This window comes from Grampus griseus (genome assembly GCF_964374135.1).
Source record: "Grampus griseus genome assembly, chromosome: 9".
Lineage (NCBI taxonomy): Eukaryota > Metazoa > Chordata > Mammalia > Artiodactyla > Delphinidae > Grampus > Grampus griseus.
Window position 1 is genome coordinate 32,203,535 of NC_139003.1, and position 14,920 is coordinate 32,218,454.

At 37.3% G+C, this 14,920-nt stretch overlaps 1 pseudogene across 1 annotated transcript; it reads left to right on the forward strand.

Annotated features, from left to right (window-relative positions):
* Nucleotides 1-225: 225 nt before the first annotated feature.
* LOC309827644 (asparagine synthetase domain-containing protein 1-like) lies at nt 226-2,142 on the forward strand (annotated as a pseudogene). The gene has a single exon. The product of its transcript is annotated as an asparagine synthetase domain-containing protein 1-like (transcript).
* Nucleotides 2,143-14,920: the final 12,778 nt, after the last annotated feature.

Genomic DNA, 14,920 nt, shown 5'->3' on the forward strand with positions numbered 1-14,920 from the left:
AGGCTGGTCCCTACCAACAACTTGGCTCTGCACAAGGAAGACCTCAGCAGCAAGATTACAGAACAAAAAAGGCAGCAATAGAACAGCAACATATTTTCTTGCAGATTGAACAGAAATGCTTTCTGAAAGCAAAAATATATTGGATGAGCTGAGGAAAGAATACCAAGAAATAGTAAACTCAGAGAAGACCAAATCAAGAAATAGTAAACTTAAATTTGCATAGAAATGGGTGGCATTTGTTGTGCAGTAAGCTTTTCTGTTGAGCATTTCAGCAAAGATTTGAAAGAGGATTTACTGTGTAATCTTAAATGGTGGGGATCCAATAGTAGTAAACAGTTGTTAAAGTCTAATGTTAATTACCAGTGTTTATTTTCTGGTCATGTCCTTCACTTAAGAGGGGTGTTGACCGCCCAGCCTGTGGAAGATGAAAGAGGAAATGTATTCCTGTGGAATGGAGAAGTCTTTAGTGGAATAAAGGTTGAAGCTGAAGAGAATGATACTCAAATAATGTTTAATTATCTTTCCTCTTGTAAGAATGAATCTGATATTTTGTCACTCTTCTCAAAAGTCCAACGTCTTTGGTCTTTTATATATTATCAAGCATCTAGTCATTCTTTATGGTTTGGTAGGGATTTTTTTGGTCATCTTAGCTTGCTTTGGCATTTTAGTAATTTGGGCAAGAGTTCCTGTCTCTCTTCAGTTGGCACCCAAACATCTGGAGTGGCCAATCAGTGGCAAGAAGTTCCAGTATCTGGAATTTTCAGAATTGATCTCAAGAATACTTCCATTTCCAAATCAGTTGTTTTAAATTTGTATCCTTGGAAATAACTCTAGGGAGGATGCTATCAAAGAATGTGTTAATAGCCTGACTCAAATTTCAGCAGACTTGTCAACATTTATATCAGTGGTAGCAAATGAAGCCAAACTGTATCTTAAAGAACCTGTTGTCCCTTTAAATATGACGTTGCCACAAGCTGCATTTGAGATCCATTGCAGTAGCATTTCCAGCGTCCCACCAACAAGAGAGACCCTTCAGGTCTTTCTTATTGATGGACACATGAAGGAAGGAGTTCAGCAGTTCATTGATGTCCTGAGTATTGCAGTCAAGAGATGTGTCTTGTGTTTACCTAGGAATGAAAACCTGACACCAAACAAAGTTTTGAAAACTAGTAATAGAAAAGCAAATGTTGCAATCCTATTTTCTGGGGGGATTGAGTCCATGGTTATTGCAGCCCTTGCTGACCATCATATTCCCTTAGGTGAACCAATTAATCTTCTTAATGTGGCTTTCATGACTAAAGAAAAGACCATACCAGCTAGTTTTAACAAAAAAGGGAGAAAACAGAAAATCATTGTGAAATACCCTCTGAAGAATCCTCTAAAAATGTCGTTGCTGCTGCTAGTCCTGGTGAACAATTCAACATACCAGATCGAATCACAGGAAGAACAGGACTAAAGGAATTACAAGCTGCCAACCCTTTTCGGATGTGGAATTTTGTTGAAATTAATGTTTCTCTAGAAGAACTGCAAAGATTAAGAAGAACTCGAATATCTCACTTCATTCAGCCTTTGGATATAGTGTTGGATGATAGCATTGGCTGTGCAGTATGGTTTGCTTCTGGAGGAGTTAGTTGGTTAGTGACCCAGGATGAAGCAAAACCATATTAGAGCAGTGCAAAGGTAGTTCTTACTGGAATCGGTGCAGATGAGCAGCTTGCAGGTTATTCTCGTCATCGTGCCTGCTTCAACACACACGGGCCAGAGGAATGAATAAGGAAATTGCGATGGAACTGGGTTGAATTTCTTCTAGAAATCTTGGTCGTGATGACAGTTATTGGTGATCATGGAAAAGAAGGAAGATTTCCTTTCCCGCATGAAACTGTCTCCTTTCTAAATTCCCTACCAGTTTGGGAAAGGGCAAATTTGACTTTACCCCATAGAATTGGTGAAAAACTGATTTTGCATCTTGCAGAAGTGGAACTTGGTCTTACAACCTCTGCTCTTCTGCCAAAATGGTTCATGCAATTTGGATCCAGAATTGCAAAAATGGAAAAGAATAATGAAAAGACATCTGATAAATGTGGAAAGCTCCAAGTCATTTCTTTAGAAAACCTTTCTATTGAAAAAGAGATTAAAATGTAATATTTCATAGTGTAACATTTACTGAATGATGATTTTAAAAAAATAAAATACTCTGCTTCTTTGAAAACAAACAAAAACTCCTCAACAAATATTAGCTAACCAAATTCAACAATACATGATTAAGTATACTGTTACCATAAATTTATACCATGATCAAGTATGATTTATTCCAGGCATGTAATGATGGTTCAATGCCTGCAAATCAATCAATGTGTGATACACCACATTAACAAAATGAAGGATAAAATCATATGATCATTTCAATAGATGCAGAAAAAGCACTTGACAAAATTTAACATCCATCCCTGATAAAAATGCTCAATAAACTGAGTATAAAGGGAATGTACCTCAACACAATAAAGGCCATATATTACAAGCCCAGAGCAAACACTGTACTCAATGGTTTAAAAAAAGAAAGAAAGAAAGAAAGCTTTGCTTCTAAGATCAGAAACAAGACAAAGATGCCAACTCTTGCCACTTTTATTCAACAGTGGAAGTGATAGCCAGAGTAATAGTCAAGAAAAAAAAAAGCCATCCAAATTGAAAAGGAACATGACATTTGCATCTATTTGCAGGTGACATGATATTATATATAGAAAACCCTAAAAACTCCACCAAAAAAAAAAAACCTGTTAGAATAAATGAATTCAGTAAACTTGAAGGATATAAAATCAATATACAAAAGTTAGTTGCATTTCTATACACTAATAATGAACTATCAGAAAGAGAAATTAAGAAAACAGTCACATTTACAATTGCAAAAGAATAAAATACCTAGAAATAAATTTAACCAAGGAGGTGAAATACATACACACTGAAAACTGTAAGACATTGATGAAAGAATTTGAAGAAGACACAAATAAATGGAAAGATATTCCATGCTCATTAATTGGAAGAATTAACATTGTTAAAATGTCTCTACTACCCAAAGCAATGGATAGATTCAATGTAATCCCTATCATAATTTCAATGGCATTTTTCACAAAAATAGAATACACAATCCTAAAATTTTTATGGAACCACAAAGGCACTGAATAGCCAAGGCAATCTTGAGAAAGAAAGAAAAAGCTGGAGGCATCACACTTCCTGATTTCAAACTATACTACAAAGCTATAGTAATCAAAACAGTATAGTACTGTCATAAAAACACACATAGACCAATGGAACAGAATAGAGAGCCCAGAAATAAGCCCATGCACATGTGGTCAATTACTTTACCACAAAGGAGCCAAGAATATAAAATAGGGAAAGGATAGTCTCTTCAATAATGGTGTTGGGAAAACTAAACAGCCACATGCAAAAGAATGAAACTGAACCAGTATCTTACTCCACTCACAAAATCAATTCAAAATGGATTAAAGACATGAATGTATGACCTGAAACCATAAAACTCCTAGAAGAAAACATAGGTGGTGAGCTCCTGGACATCAGTCATGGCAATGATTTTTTGGATATGACACCAAAAGGAAAAGCAACAAAAGCAAAAATTAAAAAGTGGGACTACATCAAACTAAAAAGATTCTTTATATCAAAAGAAACAATTAACAAAGTGAAAAGACAACTTATGGAATATGAGAAAGTATTTGCAAGTCATTTATCTGATAAAGGGTTAATATCCATAATACATAAAGAACTACTACAACTTAATAGAAAAAACAAATTAATTAATAAATGGGAAAAGCATCTGAATAGACATCCTCACAAAGAAGACATACAAAGGGCCAACAGGTACAGGGAAAGGTGTTCAACATCACTAATCAGTGAAATGCAAATCAAAACCACAATAAGATGTCCCCTCACACCTGTTAGAATAGCTATTATCAAAAAGACAAGAAATAACAAGTATTGGTGAGGATGTGGAGAAAAGGGAACCCTTGTGCACTGTTGGTGGGAATGTTAACTGGTACAGCCACTATGGAAAACAATATGGAGGTTCCTCAAAAATTAAAAATAGAACTACCATATGATCCAGCAATTCCACTTCTGGACATTTAACTGAAGGAAATGAAATCACTAACTCAAAAAGATATCTGTACCCCTGTGTTTATTAAAGCATTATTCACAATAGCCAAGACATGGAGACACCCTATTAACACATGAACGGGTTAAAAAAAATGTGGTGTGTGTGTGTATGTATGTATGTATGTATGTGTATATATATATATATATATATACAATGAAATACTATTCAGCCATAAAAAAGGAAATTATATTTTTGGATTAACATGTATGGACCTTGAGGGCATCATGCTAAGTGAAATAAGCCAGACAGAGAAAGACAATTACTGTATGATCACTTCTATTTAGAATCTTAAAAACAAAAAACTAAAAACACCAAACTCATAGATGCAGAGAACAGATTGGTGGTTGCCAGGAGTGGGGAGTGGCTGAAATGGGTAAAGGTGTTTTAAAAGGTACAAACTTTCACTTATAAATAAGTCCTAGGGATGTAATATACAGCATAGTGACTTTAGCTAACCATACTGTATTATATATTTGAAAGTTGCTACTACAGTAAATCTTAAAAGTCCTCATCACAAGAAAGAAAAAAATTGTAACTATATGTGGTGATGAATGTTAACTAAACTTATTGTGGTAAACTAAACTTATTGTGGTAATCACAATACATACACATATCTAATCATTATATTATACCCCTAGAACTATTTGTATGTCAATTATATCTCAATTTTTAAAAAGCAGTAATTTGAGGGTAGTTTTTTATGCAGCAATAGATAACTGGAAAATTATTTATTGTATTATTTCTTTAGTGGTTAACAGAGAGATCACAATATTTATTCTTGACTTAGAGTACATATTAAATATGGTTTCATAATAATGCATTTTTATTTAGTTCAAAATACAGCTGAGCCTTGAACAACTCGGAGTTGAACTGCATGGGTCAAGTTATGTGCAAATTTTTTCCAATAAATATATACTGCAATACTACACAATCCATGGTTGGTTGAATCCATGGATTCCTGGATCCAGAGGGTCAACATAAAGTTATACATGGATTCTTTGACTGTGCAGGGATTGGCATCCCTAACTCCCATGTTGTTCAAGGGTCAACTGTATTTTCCTTGAAACTTTTTACTTGACCCAGAGATTATTTAGAGGCATGCTGTTTAACTTCCAAGAATTTGGAGATTTTCTTGATTTCTTTCTATTACTGATTTTCCACTTAATTCCATTATGATCAGGGAAAACATTTTGCATGATTTCAATTTTAAAAAAAATTTAAAGTTTGTTTTATTACCCAGAATGTGGTCTGTCTTAGCAAATGTTTCATGTTCATTTGAAAAGAATGTATATTCTGCTGTTGTAGAGTGACATTCTATAAATGTGGACTATATCCAGTCGGTTGATGGTATTGTTGAGTTCTATATCTTGCTGGTTTTCTTTTTCTTTTTCTTTTTTTAGGTCTTGCTGATTTTCTATTTGTTCTATGAACTACTGAGAGTGGAGTGCTGACATCTCTAATTGTATATTTGTCTGGTTTTTTCTTCAGTTCTGTCAATTTTTGCTTTATATATTTTAAAAATCTATTGTTTGGTGCATACACATTTAGGACCATATTTCCTCTTGGTCAATTGACCCTTTTGTCATTATGTTATATCCCTCATCCCAGGTAAATGTTTTTGCTCAGATACCTACTTTGATATTGATATATCTACTCCAGTTTTATTTTAATTAGTGTTTGCATAATTTATCTTTTTCTATCCTTCTCCTTTTGAACCTACCTGTATTATATTTGAAATGAGAAGATGTGGCACATATATACAATGGAATATTACTCAGCCATAAAAAGAAATGAAATTGAGATATTTGTAATGAGGTGGATGGACCTAGAGTCTGTCATACAGAGTGAAGTAAGTCAGAAAGAGAAAGACAAATACTGTATGCTAACACATATATATGGAATTTAAGGGAAAAAAATGTTATGAAGAACCTAGGGGTAAAACAGGAATAAAAACACAGACCTACTAGAGCATGGACTTGAGGATATGGGTAGGGGTAGGCGTAGGCTGTGACGAAGTGAGAGAGTGGCATAGACATATATACACTACCAAACGTAAAACTGATAGCTAGTGGGAAGCAGCCGCATAGCACAGGGAGACCAGCTCGGTGCTTTGTGACCACCTAGAGGGGTGGGATAGGGAGGGTGGGAGGGAGGGAGACGCAAGAGGGAAGAGATATGGGAACATATGTATATGTATAACTGATTCACTTTGTTATAAAGCAGAAACTAACACACCATTGTAAAGCAATTATACTCCAATAAAGATGTAAAAAAAAAAAAAAGAAATGAGATACTTGTGTTTTTATTCATTCAGACAATCTTTGTTTTTAAATTTTTGTTTTGGGAACACATATATCTTATATAATAGTTGATTTTTTAAAATTTATGTCTACTATTTGTTTCCTGTTTATTCTATTTTTCATTCCTCTGGTTACCCTTTCTTGCCTTCTTTTGAATTATTTAAACTTTTAATTTATTATGTTTTTTTCTACATCTCTTTGTATAGGTTTTTTAGTGGTTGCTATCAAGATAATGTTAGTTATACATCACCTTTTGCAGTATATAGAATCAAATTTTACAACTTTCAAAGTTAGCACCATAGAGTCAATTTACCCTCCCTAGTTGATATGGTAGTTTTTAAATATAAGGTATTACCTCTACATACAGTGAAACCACTATCACACACTGTTGCTATTTTTGCCTTCAACCATCAAACATATTTTAAAGAACTGGAGAGAAGTAGAAGTTTATAATATATACCCAGCTATCTACCATGTCTCTTGAATTTTTTTCATTCCAGATTTTCCAAGTTTCCTTCTTGGATCATTTCCCTTTTGTCTTAAAAACTTCCTTTAGCATTTCTTTTAAAACAGGTCTGCTGACAATAAATCCTCTTTGATTTCATCTGAGAGTGTCTTTATTTCACTTTCATTCATGAAGGTATTGTCACTGGATATAGAATTCTGGGCTGAGGGTTCTTTTCCTTCAGAGCTTTAAAAAATACTGTTTCATTCCCTTCTGCTTTCACAATTCCTCATGAGAAATCTACAGTCATTCAAATAAACATTTTCCTTTGTTCCCCATAAGTAATGCATCATCTGTCTTTGTCATCATATAAGATTTTGTCTTTGCCTTTAGGTTTCAGTAGTTTTATTATTAAGTGTCTTGGCATGGATTTCTTTTCTTTTTAACTTTTAATTTTATATAGTTGATTAACAATGTGTTAGTTTCACGTGTACAGCAAAGTGATTCAGTTATATATATACATGTATCTATTCTTTTTCAAATTCTTTTCCCATTGAGGTTCTTACATAATACTGAACAGAGTTCCCTGTGCTATAAGTAGGCCCTTGTTGGTTATCCATTTTAAATACAGCAGTGTGTACATGTCAATCCCAAACTCCCTAACTATCCCTTCCCCCCACCCTTCCCCCCGGTAACCATAAGTTTGTTCTCTAAGCCTGTGAGTCTGTTTTGTAAATAAGTTCATTAGTATAAATATTTTTTAGATTCTGCATATAAGTGATATTATACGATATTTCACTTTCTCTGTCTGACTTACTTCACTCAGTATGACAATCTCTAGGCCCATCCATGTTGATGCAAATGTCATTATTTCATTCTTTTTAATGGCTGAGTAATATTCCATTGTATATATGTACCACAACTTCTTTATCCATTCCTCTGTTGATGGATATTTAGGTTGTGTCTATGTCTTGACTACTGTAAACAGTGCTGCAATGAACATTGGGGTGCATGTATCCTTTCAGATCATGTTTTTCCCTGGATATATGCCCAGGAGTGGGGTTGCTGTATCATATGGTAGCTCTACTTTTAGGTTTTTTTGTTTTTTTTTTTTGCGGTGCAACGGAGCAACAGGCTCCAGACGCACAGGCTCAGCGGCCACGGCCCATGGGCGCAGCTGCTCCGCAGCATGTGGGATGCTCCTGGACCGGGGCACGAACCCATGTCCCCTGCATCGGCAGGCAGACCCTCAACCACTAGGTCACCAGGGAAGTCCTATTTTTAGGTTTTTAAGGAACCTCCATACTGTTCTCCATAGTGGCTGTACCAACTTACATTCTCATCAACAGTGTAGGAGAGTTCCCTTCTCTCCACACCCACTCCAACATTTATTGTTTGTGGATTTTTTGATGATAGCTATTCTGACTGGTGTAAGGTGATATCTCAATGTAATTTTGATTTGCATTTCTCTAATAATTAGCAGTGTTGAACATCTTTTCATGTGCCTCTTGGCCATCTGTATGTCTTCTTTGGAGAAATGTCTATTTAGGTCTTCTGACCATTTTTTGATTGCGTTCTTTGTTTTGATGATATTAAGCTGCATGAGCTGTTTGTAAATTTTGGAGACTAATCCCTTGTCAGTCACATCATTTGTAAATAGTTTCTCCCATTCTGTGGGTTGTCTTTCCATTTTGTTTATGGTTTCCTTTGCTGTGCAAAAGCTTTTGAGTTGAGTTAGGTCCCATTTGTTTATTTTTATTTTTTTTTAAATTTCCATTACCCTGGGAGACAGACTGAAAAAGATATTGCTGCAATTTATGTCAGAGAGTGTTCTGCCTGTTTTCCTCTAAGAGTTTCATACTGTCGGGTCTCACATTTAGGTCTTTAAACTATTTTGAGCTTATTTTTGTGTATGGTATTAAAGAATGTTCTAATTTCATTTTTTTTTTACATATAGGTAGCTGTCCAGTTTTCCCAGCATCTGGCATGGATTTCTTTGGGTTTATCCTGTTCAGGGTTTTCAAATCTCTGAGCTTTTCAAATCTCTAGGTGTATGCCTTTGACAAAATTTAGGAAATTTTTAGCCACTAGTTCTGCAAATATTTTTTGTTGCAATAGACTGTTTATCATCTCCTTCCAGGAGTCATGACACATTACACCTTTTGGAATTGTTTCAGAGATTCCTGAAGCTTTGTTCATTTCTTTTCACTCTTTTTTGTTTTTTCCTTCTTTTGTTAGGACTAGATAATTTCTATTGTTCATCCTTGAAGATAATATATCTTCAAGTTCACTCACACATTTTTCTGCCATCTCAATATTGCTACTGCCCTTATTCAGTGAAATATTTCACCCTCTCACTGTGGAAGATAGTACATATATTTTTCCATTCTAAAACTTCTGTGTGGTTACTTTTTCCATTTTGTTTCTTTGCTGATATTTTCTATTGTCCATTTGTTTCCAAAGTATTCATCATTACTTCTTGGAGCATTTTCATCATAGCTGCTTTAGAAGTCTTTGTCTGATAATTTCAACATCTCCGTCATCTCAGAATTAGTGTCTGTAGATTGTCTTTTCTATCTGAATTGGAACATTACAGGTTTTTGTATGCCAAGTAATTTTGATTGCATCCTGGACATTTTGAATAGAATGTTAAGAGAATCTAGGTCTTGTTTAAATCCTATGAAAAATGTTGATATTCTTGTTTTAGCACACAATCAACCCAGTTGGGTTCAGGCCAAAAATTCTGACCACCTTTCTGTGTCTAATGTCTAATGGTCTGTTAGACATTCTTATGCTGTATCTTATTTTATGTTCTGTATTTTATACCCTTTTAATTCTCTCTGTGAATTAATCTGGATACTTTTTATTCACCTCTTCTGGTTTACTAGTCCACTGTTTTGCTGATTCTAGATAGTTCCTCAATCCATCTATCTAATTCTCAATTTCAGTCTTAACTTCCCTCCTCCCCTCAGTTCTAGGAGTTTTATTGAAGTCTTCTGCATGGGTTCCAGCTCTCTGTTAAAATTACTTGTTATTGTTTGAACTTTTATTTTATTTTTTAAATTAATTTATTTTATTTAATTAATTGTTTTTTAAGCCCCCTGCATGGGGGCTTTTCTCTGGTTGTGGTGAGCAGGGTCTACTCTTCGTTGCAGTGCGTGGGCTTCTCACTGTGGTGGCTTCTCTTGTTGTGGAGCATGGGCTCTAGGCGTGCGGGCTTCAGTAGTTGTGGCACACAGGCTCAGTGGTTGTGGCTCACAGGCTGTAGAATGCAGGCTCAGTAGTTGTGGCACACGGGCTTAGTTGCTCTGCGACAAGTGGGATCTTCCCGGACCAGGGCTCGAACCCATGTCCCCTGCATTGGCAGGCGGATTCTTAACCACTGTGCCGCCAGGGAAGCCCTGAACTTTTAAATTTCAGTTATTTTGCAGTCCTCAGATAAATCAAAACTCTAAATTACTTGTGGGTCTATTTCTATTTCTGTTGATTTGCTTACTGGGTTTTTGTTTGTTTTGTAACTTTTAGACTTGATGCTACATATAATAGATGAAAATTTGTAGAGACCCTGAATGAAATTATGTTCCTCCAAGGAGGGTTGAGTTTTCTTTTGGCTTGCAAATAGAGTACCTATGACTCACTTTGATCCTGTCAAGAGTTGGTTTTAGACTACTGGGGTGCTCTGTTTCAGTTCTGCCCTTGCTTGTGGAGTGTAGTCCTTATTCCCAAGGTAAGGGGAAGAACAAAAGAAGAGCTCCTCTTTCAATTGTGAAGGATATTTTCACTGATTGTAGAATTCAGTGTGAACCATTTTTTCTTTTCAGCATTTTAAAGATGCTGCTCCACTGTCTTCTGGCTTCCATTATTGCTAGTGAAAAGTCAATTGTAATGCATATTCTTGCTCCTCTATATTTAATGTATCTTTTCCCTCTGGCTGCTTTAGAGATGTTTCTCCCCCTTTTTGATTTTAAACTGTTTGATCATGATGTATATAGGTGTGATATGCTTTTTTTTTTTTTTTTTTTTTTTTTTTTTTGAGGTACGCGGGCCTCTCACTGTTGTGGCCTCTCCTGTTGCAGAGCACAGGCTCCGGACGCGCAGGCTCAACAGCCATGGCTCACGGGCCCAGCTGCTCCGCGGCATGTGGGATCTTCCCGGACCGGGGCACGAACCCATGTCCCCTGCATCGGCAGGCGGACTCTCAACCACTGTGCCACCAGGGAAGCCCTTGCTTTGTATTTATTTTGCTTGGCGTTTTCTGACCATCTTGGGTCTGTAAATTGATGTGTTCTATCATATTGGACAAATTTGGTGCAGTATATCTTCAAATATTTTTGTCACATTTTTCTCTCCTTTCTTTCTGGAACTTCACTTGCACATGTATTTAAACTGCTTGGTCTTGTCCTGCAGATATTTGATGTTACATTTCTTTAATTGTCAATATCTTTTCTTTCTGTTTTTCAGATTATATAACTTCTATCTTTAAGTTTATTGTCCCTTTCTCCTGCCAATTCCGTTCCATTGTTAGGCCCATTCAGTGAATTTTTCATTTCAGATATTGTACTTTTGGTTCTAGATTTTCATTTGTTTCTAATGGCTTTCATTTCTCCACTGAGATTCTCCATTAGTTGTTCATTGTGACCTTTAAATACTTGAACATAGTTATAAGAGTTATGCTAAAATTTATTTCCTGCTAGTTCCTCCAACTGAGCCTTCTCAAAGTCATTTTCTTTCGACTGCTTTCTCTTAAGTATGGATCACATTTTTTCTGGTTTTTCACTTGCCTATTAATTTTTTATTGTATGCTTGACATTGTAAATGATACAATGTTATCTTCCTTCAATGGGTGTTGGTTTTATCCTTGTAAATTCCCCTTGGCCTGTCTGATTTGTTTTTATTCTTTGTTACTGCATGTGATATGAGGAAACAAAATTTTGAATTTTGTTCTAAGACATGCTTTTTATACTAAGGTATGACCCTTAAAGGATGCCTTTCTGGCATCTCAGATGAATGCCTGAAGTGCTTAATAAGGTCTCTCTACCCCACTGAGCTGGAACTCCAATGTCTCTCAACGCTGCATGACATGCAGAAAGCAATTTCTGCTAGGCATTAGAGTCTTCTCATGGCTATATTCAGCCCAGCTCTTGACCAAGGACACATGGTGAATCACCATGTAGACTTTTGGGACCCTCTCTTTCACAGCTACCTATATTCAGATATTCAGATATCCAATTTCAGCTGCTTCAGCAGCCCAGACCTCTACTCCCTCTATCCTTAACTAAGACTACTGCTCTGTTTCCACTTTCTTGCACCCCCAAAAAAGTGTCCTTCAGCAGAAAACTCAGGACAGTTAAGGGATAGTTGTGGAGCACACCTCAGGTGTTTTCCTTCTGTCAAAGATCATAGCTGTGTGCTGTCTATTACCCAATGCCTGAAAAGATTTGCCTTATCATTTTGTCCAGTCTTATATTTTTTTTCAGTAGGAGAACAAGTCATGTACCTATTACTTTCTCATGGCTGGAAGCAAGTCTTTGGTGCACATTAATTTAAATGCACACTGAGATTTAAATCATTGATATTAGAACTTTTTATAAAATCAATTTTTTTTTTTTTTTTTTTTTGCGGTATGCGGACCTGTCATTGTTGTGGCCTCTCCTGTTGCAGAGCACAGGCTCCGGACGCGCAGGCTCAGCGGCCATGGCTCACAGGCCTAGCCGCTCCGCGGCATGTGGGATCTTTCCGGACCGGGGCACAAACCCGTGTCCCCTGCATCGGCAGGCAGACTCTCAACCACTGTGCCACCAGGGAAGCCCTCATAAAATCAATTTTTGACAAAGATTAGCTAAGAGTGTGCTTAATAAAAATTTTAGGAGTGACTAAAGGGGAAAGCGGTTAATGCCTTTAAGGGCATTGAAAACACACTTCAAATTTCAAACTTAATCTATATTATTATGTATATGATGCTCTTAGTTGGATAGACTTAGCAAGTAAAAAAGTTTTAATGATATATATTGTTTTTATTTGATATATTACCTCTGTTGTTATATATATGATACTACTAGATTTAGAAAGTTATATATATATATATATTTTTCTTTCCCATTGTTGACCTTTTGTTAATACACAATGTTCTTTCTTAAGGTCATTGATTCTAAGTTGGAAATACTAGACCTTTGAATCACTGGTTAGTGAGTAGCTAAATTAAGAGTCACTGCGTTAGGAAGAAACCAGTTCAGACTGAAACACATATGACTATTTGGTTGAAGAAGTAACTGTCCATTTTTAAAGGGTGGAGATGGTTTGGTAGTAAATTAGTTCTCTCTCTGCCCTGGGAGATTAGACAAACAATGGATCTAACTAAGAAAATAGACTGACTCATTTGGCTACAATGCTATACTAAAGTTACAAGCAAACTAACATTAATATCCAGAAAGAGAATTGGGTTCTGTATACTGTAAATGAATTTTACAGTCAATTCAATGAGAATTCTCACTGAAGAAACCAAAAATCAGATATTGAATTCATAGATCTAAAGGCACTCTGAACCCTGTCTTTCCTAATTCATCATCTGCTATAGCAAGGCTATAGTCATGTGCAATTTACTTAAATATTTATCAACTCTTCCTTAGGATGGTAGTTTTTATTGGAGAAGCAAGGTTTGTAATAACTTTCTTTCCTCTTAATTTTCTTGAGCATTTCCCAACTTCTTCTAGTAGTGAACACTCTATCTGCAAAGTGCACAGGTACAGATGAGGAGGAAGAAAAGTCAGACTTGTTGGGCAGGAAGCGAAGTTGTACAGGGCTAATAGTAGGTCATAAGTGAATAGGGGTGGAGAATGTGAGAGAAATGGAATCACAGATCTGGAAGGGACAAGTCACGTGGTCCAGACTGCCTCTAGACAGGTCGGGAAGGAGTGTTTGGGTGGACATTTTTCACATCTGGATTTAGTTTCTCTTGAACTTTTTCAGCAGTTGCCATTCACCAAGGCTGATTTCTTCTCTGCAAGTCATGAGGTACTTCTCCTGCCCCAGGATAAAGCCCTTTGGAGTGGATTTAATTAGTTTTGGGGATGGTCCTGTTCTTATTCCAGGAGGTCTGTTTCAGGTTTAGGTCATTCCATTGGCCTCATCAACAACTGAAGGGCAGATCTCCTGGCCACTCAATAATTCCCTGGGCGGAGAGGAAAGGCCTCTAAGCTGATAGTCATACTCCATGTATTTCTAACTCCCCTCAGCTGGAAGAACATGATGTGCTGAGGTGGGTGGAGCTTTGAGTTGAGCTTTTTAGGTAGTTTCAGGTCTCACTGTCCATGAGAGAAGCATACAGCTGCCTACCTTTCCCAACATACACATCCACATCCCTACATTATTCACTGGTAGAAGTGGAGAGACTGTGGACGAAGGAGGATGGAAGTGAATTTTAACTTATTCTTCTGCTTCACCCAGGGAAGAGGTTTATGAGCATAAGCACAGAGGTTAATGAGATATTTCTTGCTCTTTGATGCCCATCACATCACTCGCCCCGTCTCCCCCAACCTCCTATTCCCACACACACACACACACACACACACACACACACACACACACACACACACACACGAGCTTGTGCACGCACTGTGAGCAGAAATACAACCCCCACCTCCCCTGCCCCTCCCTCCCTCCCGGCACAGACCCATCAGAACTTCCCCTGGGTCGCGGCCCAGCGATATGGAGCGGCCCTGGCGCGGAGCCCTGCTCTTCCCGAGTCGTGGGTGGCGCGGTACTTGTTTCCCTCCCCTCCCTTTCCGGACCCAAACGGGGATGTATCTGGGTCAGCCTGGGAGGGGCCGGACCTGCCAGGGACCAGCGGGGGAAGGGGGGGAAGGGGGTGGCGATGACAGCATTTTTCAGGTTTTTGGCATTTCTGAGATTCGCCCCGTCCAGCTTCTCACCGCGCTCGCGCCTAGCGAGGGCTGATGCTCCGGCCAGTCTCGGCTCTAGGAGGGGGTGGGGGGAGAGCCGGTCTTTCCTATC